The 15350-nt window shown below is 39.0% G+C and overlaps 2 long non-coding RNA genes across 2 annotated transcripts; both read right to left on the bottom strand.

Annotated features, from left to right (window-relative positions):
• Nucleotides 1-1890: 1890 nt before the first annotated feature.
• Nucleotides 1891-3690, bottom strand: LOC146754609 (uncharacterized). Its single transcript, XR_014938854.1, has 2 exons — nucleotides 2547-3690; nucleotides 1891-2314 (listed from the first exon to the last, which is right to left on the bottom strand). It is a non-coding gene; the product is annotated as an uncharacterized LOC146754609 (long non-coding RNA).
• A 5447-nt stretch (nucleotides 3691-9137) lies between these two features.
• LOC146754608 (uncharacterized) lies at nucleotides 9138-10993 on the bottom strand. Its single transcript, XR_014938851.1, has 2 exons — nucleotides 9850-10993; nucleotides 9138-9617 (listed from the first exon to the last, which is right to left on the bottom strand). It is a non-coding gene; the product is annotated as an uncharacterized LOC146754608 (long non-coding RNA).
• Between the last annotated feature and the right edge of the window lie 4357 nt (nucleotides 10994-15350).

Below are 15350 nucleotides of genomic sequence, written 5' to 3'. Positions count from 1 at the left end.
AGAAATCGATATTTCTGTTGGAAAAGTCATTCTTTTTTAGATGAAAAGAGTTATTCTGGAAACAGTGTGTCATATATGGCTACAAACGATAATTTTGTAGAGAAATCGATTTCTTTTGAAGATGAAAACCACCTTTACGTTTAGAAAATGCTGTTTGTAGATATGAAAAACATTATTTTGGTAAGAAAACCATATTTTTGCAAGGGTAAAGAGTGATACCTAAGAGAGACCTTTTTATTTCTGGTATAAATATTGATATTCCTGTGAATTTTTTCTAAAATCTGTCAGAAAAGGATATATCTGTTGGAAATGTCCTTATTTTGTAGAGGAGAAAAGGTATTTCTGTTAGTAACGTCCTCAATTTGTAGAAGAGAAAAGGTATTGAGGAAACAATGTTTCATATTTTTCTACCAAGCTTCATTTTGTAGAGAAAATGTCTTCTTTTAGAAATGAAAACAAGTATTTCTGGGAAACAACGCTATTTTAAAGGGATAAAAAGCATTATTTTGGTGAGAAAACCATGTCCTTGCAAGGATAAAGAATGATTCTTAGGAGAGAACTTTTATTTCCGGGATAGGTACTGATATTTGTGTGACATTCTTCTAAAATTGGTCAGAAATGGTTATTTCTGTTGGAAATGTCTTTATTTTGAAGAGGGAAAGAGGTATTCCAATAACAGTGTTTCATATGTTGCTACAAGGGACCATTTGTAGAGAAAACGATTTCTATTGGGGATGAAAACCACTTTTTTGGGTAGAAAATGCTACTTGTAATGATGAAAAGCTTTGTATTGGTAAGAAAAAGAATTTTTGGCAAGATTCAAGAGTGATACCTGAGAGAGAACACCTTTTTTTCTGGTGTAAGTATTGATATTAGTGTGAAATACATCGGAAATTTGTCTGAAATGGATAATTCTTATGTTAATGTCATTATTTTGTAGGGGAAGACAGATATTCTGGAATCAATGAGTCATAATTTGTTACAAAGCATCGTTTTAAAGAGAATGTGTCTTCTTTTGGGGATGAAAACCAGTAATTTAGGGAGAAATTGCTATTTGTAGGGATGAAAAGCATTAGTTTGGGAAGAAAACCATAGTTTTGCAAGGATGAATAGCGATACCTAAGAGTGTACTTTTCATTTCTGGGATAAGTGTCGATATTCATGTGACCTACTTCTAAAATTTGTCAGAAATCGATATTTCTGTTGGAAAAGTCATTCTTTTTTAGATGAAAAGAGTTATTCTGGAAACAGTGTGTCATATATGGCTACAAACGATAATTTTGTAGAGAAATCGATTTCTTTTGAAGATGAAAACCACCTTTACGTTTAGAAAATGCTGTTTGTAGATATGAAAAACATTATTTTGGTAAGAAAACCATATTTTTGCAAGGGTAAAGAGTGATACCTAAGAGAGACCTTTTTATTTCTGGTATAAATATTGATATTCCTGTGAATTTTTTCTAAAATCTGTCAGAAAAGGATATATCTGTTGGAAATGTCCTTATTTTGTAGAGGAGAAAAGGTATTTCTGTTAGTAACGTCCTCAATTTGTAGAAGAGAAAAGGTATTGAGGAAACAATGTGTCATATTTTTCTACCAAGCTTCATTTTGTAGAGAAAATGTCTTCTGTTGGGGATGAAAACCAGTATTTCTGGGAAACAACGCTATTTTAAAGGGATAAAAAGCATTATTTTGGTGAGAAAACCATGTCCTTGCAAGGATAAAGAATGATTCTTAGGAGAGATGTTACCTCGATCTGGTAACCTGGAACGTCAAGTCCCTTTGTGAATGTGTATCGACGGCCCCGACCAAGTCACAGCTGTTTGTTACACCATTATGGTGAGCGATAAAATGGCGTTTATTGGAATGTGAGGGTCCCTTATATAGGTATCCAGTTTCATCCTTATCTTTTATACATATGCATGACCCAGCAGGGGAGGGCCTATCACGTTACATCCCGAGGGTCCGATTTCGCCTAATACAACATCTCCCTCTCCCCATGCTTAACAAAACCATGCCCCGTTACAACGCAAGCGCCGATCCTAATCCTAATATATAAAGGTGTTAGTACTTATATAAATTTTTGTGGTGAGTTATTTAAAAAGTGACGTAAACATGCAGAGGTATGTGGTGCAGTGTGTAATAATGTTAGTGGTTCTTTAGTTAGTATTTTCAAGGCATCTTGGGCTATATTATACAGTTCATCCTTCTGCTCAAAGCTTCTCATATATCTGCTGGAACTCCATTTTCTCATTCAAAGTCCTTGCACCTGTGCCTCTTGAGCCAGCAGCAGGAAATCCATTGCAGCTTTATTCTGTAAAACAGTATGCCTGAAAGAAAAGTACTCAGCTTTCCATTAGTTTTCTGTTTCTCCCAGACCGCCCTTTTGGGTGATCACTGCATCAGATTTTACTTTTCTCGATGGGATCCATAAAATTTTTCCCGATTCTCTGTCCTTTACTGTGGCATAACCTCTTCGTTCAAAATGATTGATTGCATAATGTGCTGTGCCAATACTTCTGCCTGCTGGGCTACCAGGATCCTACCTCTGTGACCTTCCCGCTCCCCAAGGACACCTATCTTGTCCTTCAGGAGACGGTTGGCCCTTTCCACAATTGCTTGTCCCTGGGAATTCCCAGGGATGCCTGTTGAATGAGATATTCCCCAATGCTCATTGAGTAGATCTCGAGATGAAGCACGAGCCATTGTCTGTCTTGATGTGTTGCAGCACACCAAGGACCATGATGGCAGTGGCCCAGTGTCGCTGAGCTGCAGGGGACTTAAATGTTAACATAACCATCACTCAATCAAAACCTTCACTGATAATACACTAAACAGAAGATTACATGTAACGTCATAATTTTTTGAGTTGACATATACACACTCATTCAAGCATTCATTTTAGACAATTCTATAAATGAAAATTTCTAAGCTAATGTATTATTACTTATCAACAACTATGAGGTGGAAAACCACCAAAAGGAGAGAGAAGGAACACAGTAGTGGTGGATGCGATAGGCAGTGCCTGCAGGGCGTCCCCTGCTTCAAAGTACACTTTGCCTTTCTCACCCATCACAGATTCTCTCCTGTGCAGGCTTTTTTCACATGTGCCCCATATATGCATGGCCAGTGCATGATACAGAGCCCAGGTGGAACACCTGTTCTTAAAAGATAACAAACCACTATATTAGATCTCTCTACAATACAAACTACTCAGAAAAGTTATTAACAGCTATAGTCACTTATTTCTATTGTTACTTGCTTCACCCTTAGCTCCCTTCTTTTTTCTTTTAATTGGTAAGCTTTTTCTTGTTGACCTACTCCTACTATAGTTACAAAAATCATCTATGGGTAGTATAGTAATTCTTGATGCAGTACAGAGTGAGATGCACCTGAAACTGTCAGAAAACAAATATCTTTGCACTGCTGTGAGCACATTGCATTCAGCCCACTACGGGCAAAACTCATCCTGGGATCTTCAGGACCTGCTCTAGTAAAGCTGCCACCGTTCCATCCAACTCCACCACCACAATTCCCCCTCCATACAATTTCAAGCTCCATCAACAAATTTGTCCAAGTCCCTACCCTAATTCCCTCAATGTGTATATTATTGGGAGAAAATGAGGACATTCTTGCTCGACTAGGAAGAGATACTTCTAATGTCTTGCTTTTGTCCCCATTCGGAAGTAACGATTTGTTTGCTTTCACAAGCGGCGGAGCCGAGGGGCGGGGGGGGGGGGGGGGGGGGTAAGCAGTGAGGGGGGGCAGAGCGGGGGTTTGCGTTCTCTTGCTGGCACTTAAACTTTTCTGGCTAGAGCAGGTCACATTCAGTATTTTAACTCACTGTTCTTCTGTAATCTTTTTCCCGTTTTTTTTTTTTTTTTTTTTTTTTTTTTTTTCACAATTCCACTACTCGAACCCTCAATTACACTTCCATGTAACATTAATAATTCCACTTCCATATAGCATTCATGTTTACACATCCCTATAACATTAACAGTTCCATACACCATTTGCATTTATACTTTCACATACCATAAACATTTAACAATCACAAAGACAGTGACAATAATCAATACAGTTTATCCTAAGCATTCTTCCTCTCCTCCAAGTTGTCAGCAGGAGTTTAACCGACTCCAACTCGGGCTGCCGTGGCTCGCTCGACAGCTGGTCTTGTATCCGCTTCAGAGACTCCACTCCAGCCCGGGGCCCCCTGACCGGGCCCCCAATTAACGATAAAAAGGAATGCCTCCCTTATCTTTGACCAATCCGAGACTTGGTCGCTCTTGTTCTCCCCTCTCCCTCCCCCCAGGTAGAGCTGGACCAGCAGCCCACCCTCTTGGGGAAGGGTTATGATGACTAGGAACGCCTCTGCCTCCGCCCCCGCTGATGAGGATTGGCTTCCATCTTGGTTAGTCCTATCCACCCCGCCCCCCGGGGCGGAACCACACCCACAACCCATCCCATCTCGAGGAAAGGACCCATCCTCCCACCCCTGCTCACTCCCCTTCCCCACCCCCAAGGATGGGCGAAGGAGTGCAGAAGATACCGGTTGCTTTGGATACCAATATGGGGCCTCAGAGGAAGGATTCTCCTGGTCAAGAGATAAGGATGTGGAATGTGTGGAATGCTGCTGGACGGGGCCATCTGCTCGTTGTTCAGCCGGAGTGATGGGTGCGGTCTGGATGGCTCCCGCCACCTTGTCTTTGTCTTTCAAATCCTCACATCTGCAAGAGAAAAGGCCTCCCGACCCAATTCCCAAAGCAGCCCCAAGCCGAGTCTTCCCTTCTTTCCGAGCCGCTTTCAGCGCCCCAAGCACCAACCCCCACGTTTTGAACTCAGCATCTTTCTGCTCATTCATTGCGCGCTCACAGAGCGAAAAAGTTAAAGAGTCCCGCTTATTGTGATCCAAAATCACCCGAGGAGAGGAAAGCTCCCTCTCCTTTTCAAGACAACTAATGACGACTGCAATGTCCTTCTTAGAAGGCGTAGCTTTCCTACCATAGTAGGTTTTACAAAGTTGCAATACTACTCTAATGACGGAATACATTTACCCAGAGACCTGAAGTCTTCCTGGTCTTCTACGAACTATCGGCCGTAGGATAGGCGCAGCGCTGCATTCCCGTTTGCACCCCACCGAGAGTGCTTCCACGGGCTCGAACCGTGGATACCGCGTCCGTCAGCGCGGTTTTAGCAATCGCACACTCACCTCCAGGACTTTTCCTCACACGGGGCACCATTTGTTACCTCGATCTGGTAACCTGGAAAGTCAAGTCCCTTTGTGAATGTGTATCGACGGCCCCGACCAAGTCACAGCTGTTTGTTACACCATTATGGTGAGCGGTAAAATGGCGTTTATTGGAATGTGAGGGTCCCTTATATAGGTATCCAGTTTCATCCTTATCTTTTATACATATGCATGACCCAGCAGGGGAGGGCCTATCACGTTACATCCCGAGGGTCCGATTTCGCCTAATACAACAGAGAGAACTTTTATTTCCGGGATAGGTACTGATATTTGTGTGACATTCTTCTAAAATTTGTCAGAAATCGATATTTCTGTTGGAAATGTCCTTATTTTGAAGAGGGAAAGAGGTATTCCAATAACAGTGTTTCATATGTTGCTACAAGGGACCATTTGTAGAGAAAAAGATTTCTATTGGGGATGAAAACCACTTTTTTGGGTAGAAAATGCTACTTGTAATGATGAAAAGCTTTGTATTGGTAAGAAAAAGAATTTTTGGCAAGATTCAAGAGTGATACCTGAGAGAGAACACATTTTTTTCTGGTGTAAGTATTGATATTAGTGTGAAATACATCGGAAATTTGTCTGAAATGGATAATTCTTATGTTAATGTCATTATTTTGTAGGGGAAGACAGATATTCTGGAATCAATGAGTCATAATTTGTTACAAAGCATCCTTTTAAAGAGAATGTGTCTTCTTTTGGGGATGAAAACCAGTAATTTAGGGAGAAATTGCTATTTGTAGGGATGAAAAGCATTAGTTTGGGAAGAAAACCATAGTTTTGCAAGGATGAAGAGCGATACCTAAGAGTGTACTTTTCATTTCTGGGATAAGTGTCGATATTCATGTGACCTACTTCTAAAATTTGTCAGAAATCGATATTTCTGTTGGAAATGTCATTCTTTTTTAGATGAAAAGAGTTATTCTGGAAAAAGTGTGTCATATATGGCTACAAACGATAATTTTGTAGAGAAATCGATTTCTTTTGAAGATGAAAACCACCTTTACGTTTAGAAAATGCTGTTTGTAGATATGAAAAACATTATTTTGGTAAGAAAACCATATTTTTGCAAGGGTAAAGAGTGATACCTAAGAGAGACCTTTTTATTTCTGGTATAAATATTGATATTCCTGTGAATTTTTTCTAAAATCTGTCAGAAAAGGATATATCTGTTGGAAATGTCCTTATTTTGTAGAGGAGAAAAGGTATTTCTGTTAGTAACGTCCTCAATTTGTAGAAGAGAAAAGGTATTGAGGAAACAATGTGTCATATTTTGCTACCAAGCTTCATTTTGTAGAGAAAATGTCTTCTTTTTGAAATGAAAACAAGTATTTCTGGGAAACAACGCTATTTTAAAGGGATAAAAAGCATTATTTTGGTGAGAAAACCATGTCCTTGCAAGGATAAAGAATGATTCTTAGGAGAGAACTTTTATTTCCGGGATAGGTACTGATATTTGTGTGACATTCTTCTAAAATTTGTCAGAAATCAATATTTCTGTTGGAAATGTCCTTATTTTGAAGAGGGAAAGAGGTATTCCAATAACAGTGTTTCATATGTTGCTACAAGGGACCATTTGTAGAGAAAACGATTTCTATTGGGGATGAAAACCACTTTTTTGGGTAGAAAATGCTACTTGTAATGATGAAAAGCTTTGTATTGGTAAGAAAAAGAATTTTTGGCAAGATTCAAGAGTGATACCTGAGAGAGAACACATTTTTTTCTGGTGTAAGTATTGATATTAGTGTGAAATACATCGGAAATTTGTCTGAAATGGATAATTCTTATGTTAATGTCATTATTTTGTAGGGGAAGACAGATATTCTGGAATCAATGAGTCATAATTTGTTACAAAGCATCGTTTTAAAGAGAATGTGTCTTCTTTTGGGGATGAAAACCAGTAATTTAGGGAGAAATTGCTATTTGTAGGGATGAAAAGCATTAGTTTGGGAAGAAAACCATAGTTTTGCAAGGATGAATAGCGATACCTAAGAGTGTACTTTTCATTTCTGGGATAAGTGTCGATATTCATGTGACCTACTTCTAAAATTTGTCAGAAATCGATATTTCTGTTGGAAAAGTCATTCTTTTTTAGATGAAAAGAGTTATTCTGGAAACAGTGTGTCATATATGGCTACAAACGATAATTTTGTAGAGAAATCGATTTCTTTTGAAGATGAAAACCACCTTTACGTTTAGAAAATGCTGTTTGTAGAGATGAAAAACATTATTTTGGTAAGAAAACCATATTTTTGCAAGGGTAAAGAGTGATACCTAAGAGAGACCTTTTTATTTCTGGTATAAATATTGATATTCCTGTGAATTTTTTCTAAAATCTGTCAGAAAAGGATATATCTGTTGGAAATGTCCTTATTTTGTAGAGGAGAAAAGGTATTTCTGTTAGTAACGTCCTCAATTTGTAGAAGAGAAAAGGTATTGAGGAAACAATGTTTCATATTTTTCTACCAAGCTTCATTTTGTAGAGAAAATGTCTTCTTTTAGAAATGAAAACAAGTATTTCTGGGAAACAACGCTATTTTAAAGGGATAAAAAGCATTATTTTGGTGAGAAAACCATGTCCTTGCAAGGATAAAGAATGATTCTTAGGAGAGAACTTTTATTTCCGGGATAGGTACTGATATTTGTGTGACATTCTTCTAAAATTTGTCAGAAATCGATATTTCTGTTGGAAATGTCTTTATTTTGAAGAGGGAAAGAGGTATTCCAATAACAGTGTTTCATATGTTGCTACAAGGGACCATTTGTAGAGAAAACGATTTCTATTGGGGATGAAAACCACTTTTTTGGGTAGAAAATGCTACTTGTAATGATGAAAAGCTTTGTATTGGTAAGAAAAAGAATTTTTGGCAAGATTCAAGAGTGATACCTGAGAGAGAACACCTTTTTTTCTGGTGTAAGTATTGATATTAGTGTGAAATACATCGGAAATTTGTCTGAAATGGATAATTCTTATGTTAATGTCATTATTTTGTAGGGGAAGACAGATATTCTGGAATCAATGAGTCATAATTTGTTACAAAGCATCGTTTTAAAGAGAATGTGTCTTCTTTTGGGGATGAAAACCAGTAATTTAGGGAGAAATTGCTATTTGTAGGGATGAAAAGCATTAGTTTGGGAAGAAAACCATAGTTTTGCAAGGATGAATAGCGATACCTAAGAGTGTACTTTTCATTTCTGGGATAAGTGTCGATATTCATGTGACCTACTTCTAAAATTTGTCAGAAATCGATATTTCTGTTGGAAAAGTCATTCTTTTTTAGATGAAAAGAGTTATTCTGGAAACAGTGTGTCATATATGGCTACAAACGATAATTTTGTAGAGAAATCGATTTCTTTTGAAGATGAAAACCACCTTTACGTTTAGAAAATGCTGTTTGTAGATATGAAAAACATTATTTTGGTAAGAAAACCATATTTTTGCAAGGGTAAAGAGTGATACCTAAGAGAGACCTTTTTATTTCTGGTATAAATATTGATATTCCTGTGAATTTTTTCTAAAATCTGTCAGAAAAGGATATATCTGTTGGAAATGTCCTTATTTTGTAGAGGAGAAAAGGTATTTCTGTTAGTAACGTCCTCAATTTGTAGAAGAGAAAAGGTATTGAGGAAACAATGTGTCATATTTTTCTACCAAGCTTCATTTTGTAGAGAAAATGTCTTCTGTTGGGGATGAAAACCAGTATTTCTGGGAAACAACGCTATTTTAAAGGGATAAAAAGCATTATTTTGGTGAGAAAACCATGTCCTTGCAAGGATAAAGAATGATTCTTAGGAGAGATGTTACCTCGATCTGGTAACCTGGAACGTCAAGTCCCTTTGTGAATGTGTATCGACGGCCCCGACCAAGTCACAGCTGTTTGTTACACCATTATGGTGAGCGGTAAAATGGCGTTTATTGGAATGTGAGGGTCCCTTATATAGGTATCCAGTTTCATCCTTATCTTTTATACATATGCATGACCCAGCAGGGGAGGGCCTATCACGTTACATCCCGAGGGTCCGATTTCGCCTAATACAACATCTCCCTCTCCCCATGCTTAACAAAACCATGCCCCGTTACAACGCAAGCGCCGATCCTAATCCTAATATATAAAGGTGTTAGTACTTATATAAATTTTTGTGGTGAGTTATTTAAAAAGTGACGTAAACATGCAGAGGTATGTGGTGCAGTGTGTAATAATGTTAGTGGTTCTTTAGTTAGTATTTTCAAGGCATCTTGGGCTATATTATACAGTTCATCCTTCTGCTCAAAGCTTCTCATATATCTGCTGGAACTCCATTTTCTCATTCAAAGTCCTTGCACCTGTGCCTCTTGAGCCAGCAGCAGGAAATCCATTGCAGCTTTATTCTGTAAAACAGTATGCCTGAAAGAAAAGTACTCAGCTTTCCATTAGTTTTCTGTTTCTCCCAGACCGCCCTTTTGGGTGATCACTGCATCAGATTTTACTTTTCTCGATGGGATCCATAAAATTTTTCCCGATTCTCTGTCCTTTACTGTGGCATAACCTCTTCGTTCAAAATGATTGATTGCATAATGTGCTGTGCCAATACTTCTGCCTGCTGGGCTACCAGGATCCTACCTCTGTGACCTTCCCGCTCCCCAAGGACACCTATCTTGTCCTTCAGGAGACGGTTGGCCCTTTCCACAATTGCTTGTCCCTGGGAATTCCCAGGGATGCCTGTTGAATGAGATATTCCCCAATGCTCATTGAGTAGATCTCGAGATGAAGCACGAGCCATTGTCTGTCTTGATGTGTTGCAGCACACCAAGGACCATGATGGCAGTGGCCCAGTGTCGCTGAGCTGCAGGGGACTTAAATGTTAACATAACCATCACTCAATCAAAACCTTCACTGATAATACACTAAACAGAAGATTACATGTAACGTCATAATTTTTTGAGTTGACATATACACACTCATTCAAGCATTCATTTTAGACAATTCTATAAATGAAAATTTCTAAGCTAATGTATTATTACTTATCAACAACTATGAGGTGGAAAACCACCAAAAGGAGAGAGAAGGAACACAGTAGTGGTGGATGCGATAGGCAGTGCCTGCAGGGCGTCCCCTGCTTCAAAGTACACTTTGCCTTTCTCACCCATCACAGATTCTCTCCTGTGCAGGCTTTTTTCACATGTGCCCCATATATGCATGGCCAGTGCATGATACAGAGCCCAGGTGGAACACCTGTTCTTAAAAGATAACAAACCACTATATTAGATCTCTCTACAATACAAACTACTCAGAAAAGTTATTAACAGCTATAGTCACTTATTTCTATTGTTACTTGCTTCACCCTTAGCTCCCTTCTTTTTTCTTTTAATTGGTAAGCTTTTTCTTGTTGACCTACTCCTACTATAGTTACAAAAATCATCTATGGGTAGTATAGTAATTCTTGATGCAGTACAGAGTGAGATGCACCTGAAACTGTCAGAAAACAAATATCTTTGCACTGCTGTGAGCACATTGCATTCAGCCCACTACGGGCAAAACTCATCCTGGGATCTTCAGGACCTGCTCTAGTAAAGCTGCCACCGTTCCATCCAACTCCACCACCACAATTCCCCCTCCATACAATTTCAAGCTCCATCAACAAATTTGTCCAAGTCCCTACCCTAATTCCCTCAATGTGTATATTATTGGGAGAAAATGAGGACATTCTTGCTCGACTAGGAAGAGATACTTCTAATGTCTTGCTTTTGTCCCCATTCGGAAGTAACGATTTGTTTGCTTTCACAAGCGGCGGAGCCGAGGGGCGGGGGGGGGGGGGGGGGGGGTAAGCAGTGAGGGGGGGCAGAGCGGGGGTTTGCGTTCTCTTGCTGGCACTTAAACTTTTCTGGCTAGAGCAGGTCACATTCAGTATTTTAACTCACTGTTCTTCTGTAATCTTTTTCCCGTTTTTTTTTTTGTTTTTTTTTTGTTTTTTTCACAATTCCACTACTCGAACCCTCAATTACACTTCCATGTAACATTAATAATTCCACTTCCATATAGCATTCATGTTTACACATCCCTATAACATTAACAGTTCCATACACCATTTGCATTTATACTTTCACATACCATAAACATTTAACAATCACAAAGACAGTGACAATAATCAATACAGTTTATCCTAAGCATTCTTCCTCTCCTCCAAGTTGTCAGCAGGAGTTTAACCGACTCCAACTCGGGCTGCCGTGGCTCGCTCGACAGCTGGTCTTGTATCCGCTTCAGAGACTCCACTCCAGCCCGGGGCCCCCTGACCGGGCCCCCAATTAACGATAAAAAGGAATGCCTCCCTTATCTTTGACCAATCCGAGACTTGGTCGCTCTTGTTCTCCCCTCTCCCTCCCCCCAGGTAGAGCTGGACCAGCAGCCCACCCTCTTGGGGAAGGGTTATGATGACTAGGAACGCCTCTGCCTCCGCCCCCGCTGATGAGGATTGGCTTCCATCTTGGTTAGTCCTATCCACCCCGCCCCCCGGGGCGGAACCACACCCACAACCCATCCCATCTCGAGGAAAGGACCCATCCTCCCACCCCTGCTCACTCCCCTTCCCCACCCCCAAGGATGGGCGAAGGAGTGCAGAAGATACCGGTTGCTTTGGATACCAATATGGGGCCTCAGAGGAAGGATTCTCCTGGTCAAGAGATAAGGATGTGGAATGTGTGGAATGCTGCTGGACGGGGCCATCTGCTCGTTGTTCAGCCGGAGTGATGGGTGCGGTCTGGATGGCTCCCGCCACCTTGTCTTTGTCTTTCAAATCCTCACATCTGCAAGAGAAAAGGCCTCCCGACCCAATTCCCAAAGCAGCCCCAAGCCGAGTCTTCCCTTCTTTCCGAGCCGCTTTCAGCGCCCCAAGCACCAACCCCCACGTTTTGAACTCAGCATCTTTCTGCTCATTCATTGCGCGCTCACAGAGCGAAAAAGTTAAAGAGTCCCGCTTATTGTGATCCAAAATCACCCGAGGAGAGGAAAGCTCCCTCTCCTTTTCAAGACAACTAATGACGACTGCAATGTCCTTCTTAGAAGGCGTAGCTTTCCTACCATAGTAGGTTTTACAAAGTTGCAATACTACTCTAATGACGGAATACATTTACCCAGAGACCTGAAGTCTTCCTGGTCTTCTACGAACTATCGGCCGTAGGATAGGCGCAGCGCTGCATTCCCGTTTGCACCCCACCGAGAGTGCTTCCACGGGCTCGAACCGTGGATACCGCGTCCGTCAGCGCGGTTTTAGCAATCGCACACTCACCTCCAGGACTTTTCCTCACACGGGGCACCATTTGTTACCTCGATCTGGTAACCTGGAAAGTCAAGTCCCTTTGTGAATGTGTATCGACGGCCCCGACCAAGTCACAGCTGTTTGTTACACCATTATGGTGAGCGGTAAAATGGCGTTTATTGGAATGTGAGGGTCCCTTATATAGGTATCCAGTTTCATCCTTATCTTTTATACATATGCATGACCCAGCAGGGGAGGGCCTATCACGTTACATCCCGAGGGTCCGATTTCGCCTAATACAACAGAGAGAACTTTTATTTCCGGGATAGGTACTGATATTTGTGTGACATTCTTCTAAAATTTGTCAGAAATCGATATTTCTGTTGGAAATGTCCTTATTTTGAAGAGGGAAAGAGGTATTCCAATAACAGTGTTTCATATGTTGCTACAAGGGACCATTTGTAGAGAAAAAGATTTCTATTGGGGATGAAAACCACTTTTTTGGGTAGAAAATGCTACTTGTAATGATGAAAAGCTTTGTATTGGTAAGAAAAAGAATTTTTGGCAAGATTCAAGAGTGATACCTGAGAGAGAACACATTTTTTTCTGGTGTAAGTATTGATATTAGTGTGAAATACATCGGAAATTTGTCTGAAATGGATAATTCTTATGTTAATGTCATTATTTTGTAGGGGAAGACAGATATTCTGGAATCAATGAGTCATAATTTGTTACAAAGCATCGTTTTAAAGAGAATGTGTCTTCCTTTGGGGATGAAAACCAGTAATTTAGGGAGAAATTGCTATTTGTAGGGATGAAAAGCATTAGTTAGGGAAGAAAACCATAGTTTTGCAAGGATGAAGAGTGATACCTAAGAGTGTACTTTTCATTTCTGGGATAAGTGTCGATATTCATGTGACCTACTTCTAAAATTTGTCAGAAATCGATATTTCTGTTGGAAAAGTCATTCTTTTTTAGATGAAAAGAGTTATTCTGGAAACAGTGTGTCATATATGGCTACAAACGATAATTTTGTAGAGAAATCGATTTCTTTTGAAGATGAAAACCACCTTTACGTTTAGAAAATGCTGTTTGTAGATATGAAAAACATTATTTTGGTAAGAAAACCATATTTTTGCAAGGGTAAAGAGTGATACCTAAGAGAGACCTTTTTATTTCTGGTATAAATATTGATATTCCTGTGAATTTTTTCTAAAATCTGTCAGAAAAGGATATATCTGTTGGAAATGTCCTTATTTTGTAGAGGAGAAAAGGTATTTCTGTTAGTAACGTCCTCAATTTGTAGAAGAGAAAAGGTATTGAGGAAACAATGTGTCATATTTTTCTACCAAGCTTCATTTTGTAGAGAAAATGTCTTCTTTTTGAAATGAAAACAAGTATTTCTGGGAAACAACGCTATTTTAAAGGGATAAAAAGCATTATTTTGGTGAGAAAACCATGTCCTTGCAAGGATAAAGAATGATTCTTAGGAGAGAACTTTTATTTCCGGGATAGGTACTGATATTTGTGTGACATTCTTCTAAAATTGGTCAGAAATGGTTATTTCTGTTGGAAATGTCTTTATTTTGAAGAGGGAAAGAGGTATTCCAATAACAGTGTTTCATATGTTGCTACAAGGGACCATTTGTAGAGAAAACGATTTCTATTGGGGATGAAAACCACTTTTTTGGGTAGAAAATGCTACTTGTAATGATGAAAAGCTTTGTATTGGTAAGAAAAAGAATTTTTGGCAAGATTCAAGAGTGATACCTGAGAGAGAACACCTTTTTTTCTGGTGTAAGTATTGATATTAGTGTGAAATACATCGGAAATTTGTCTGAAATGGATAATTCTTATGTTAATGTCATTATTTTGTAGGGGAAGACAGATATTCTGGAATCAATGAGTCATAATTTGTTACAAAGCATCGTTTTAAAGAGAATGTGTCTTCTTTTGGGGATGAAAACCAGTAATTTAGGGAGAAATTGCTATTTGTAGGGAGGAAAAGCATTAGTTTGGGAAGAAAACCATAGTTTTGCAAGGATGAAGAGTGATACCTAAGAGTGTACTTTTCATTTCTGGGATAAGTGTCGATATTCATGTGACCTACGTCTAAAATTTGTCAGAAATCGATATTTCTGTTGGAAAAGTCATTCTTTTTTAGATGAAAAGAGTTATTCTGGAAACAATGTCTCATATATGGCTACAAGCTATAATTTTGTAGAGAAATCGATTTCTTTTGAAGATGAAAACCACCTTTACGTTTAGAAAATGCTGTTTGTAGATATGAAAAACATTATTTTGGTAAGAAAACCATATTTTTGCAAGGGTAAAGAGTGATACCTAAGAGAGACCTTTTTATTTCTGGTATAAGTATTGATATTCCTGTGATGTTTTTCTAAAATCTGTCAGAAAAGGATATATCTGTTGGAAATGTCCTTATTTTGTAGAGGAGAAAAGGTATTTCTGTTAGTAACGTCCTCAATTTGTAGAAGAGAAAAGTTATTGAGGAAACAATGTGTCATATTTTGCTACCATGCTTCATTTTGTAGAGAACATGTCTTCTTTTAGAAATGAAAACAAGTATTTCTGGGAAACAACGCTATTTTAAAGGGATAAAAAGCATTATTTTGGTGAGAAAACCATGTCCTTGCAAGGATAAAGAATGATTCTTAGGAGAGAACTTTTATTTCCGGGATAGGTACTGATATTTGTGTGACATTCTTCTAAAATTTGTCAGAAATCGATATTTCTGTTGGAAATGTCTTTATTTTGAAGAGGGAAAGAGGTATTCCAATAACAGTGTTTCATATGTTGCTACAAGGGACCATTTGTAGAGAAAACGATTTCTATTGGGGATGAAAACCAC

Source organism: Coturnix japonica, chromosome W (assembly GCF_054131305.1).
Source record: "Coturnix japonica strain WE chromosome W, WE-NBRP24, whole genome shotgun sequence".
NCBI classification, from domain to species: Eukaryota; Metazoa; Chordata; class Aves; order Galliformes; family Phasianidae; genus Coturnix; species Coturnix japonica.
This window is presented reverse-complemented; position numbering and strand designations above follow the sequence as displayed.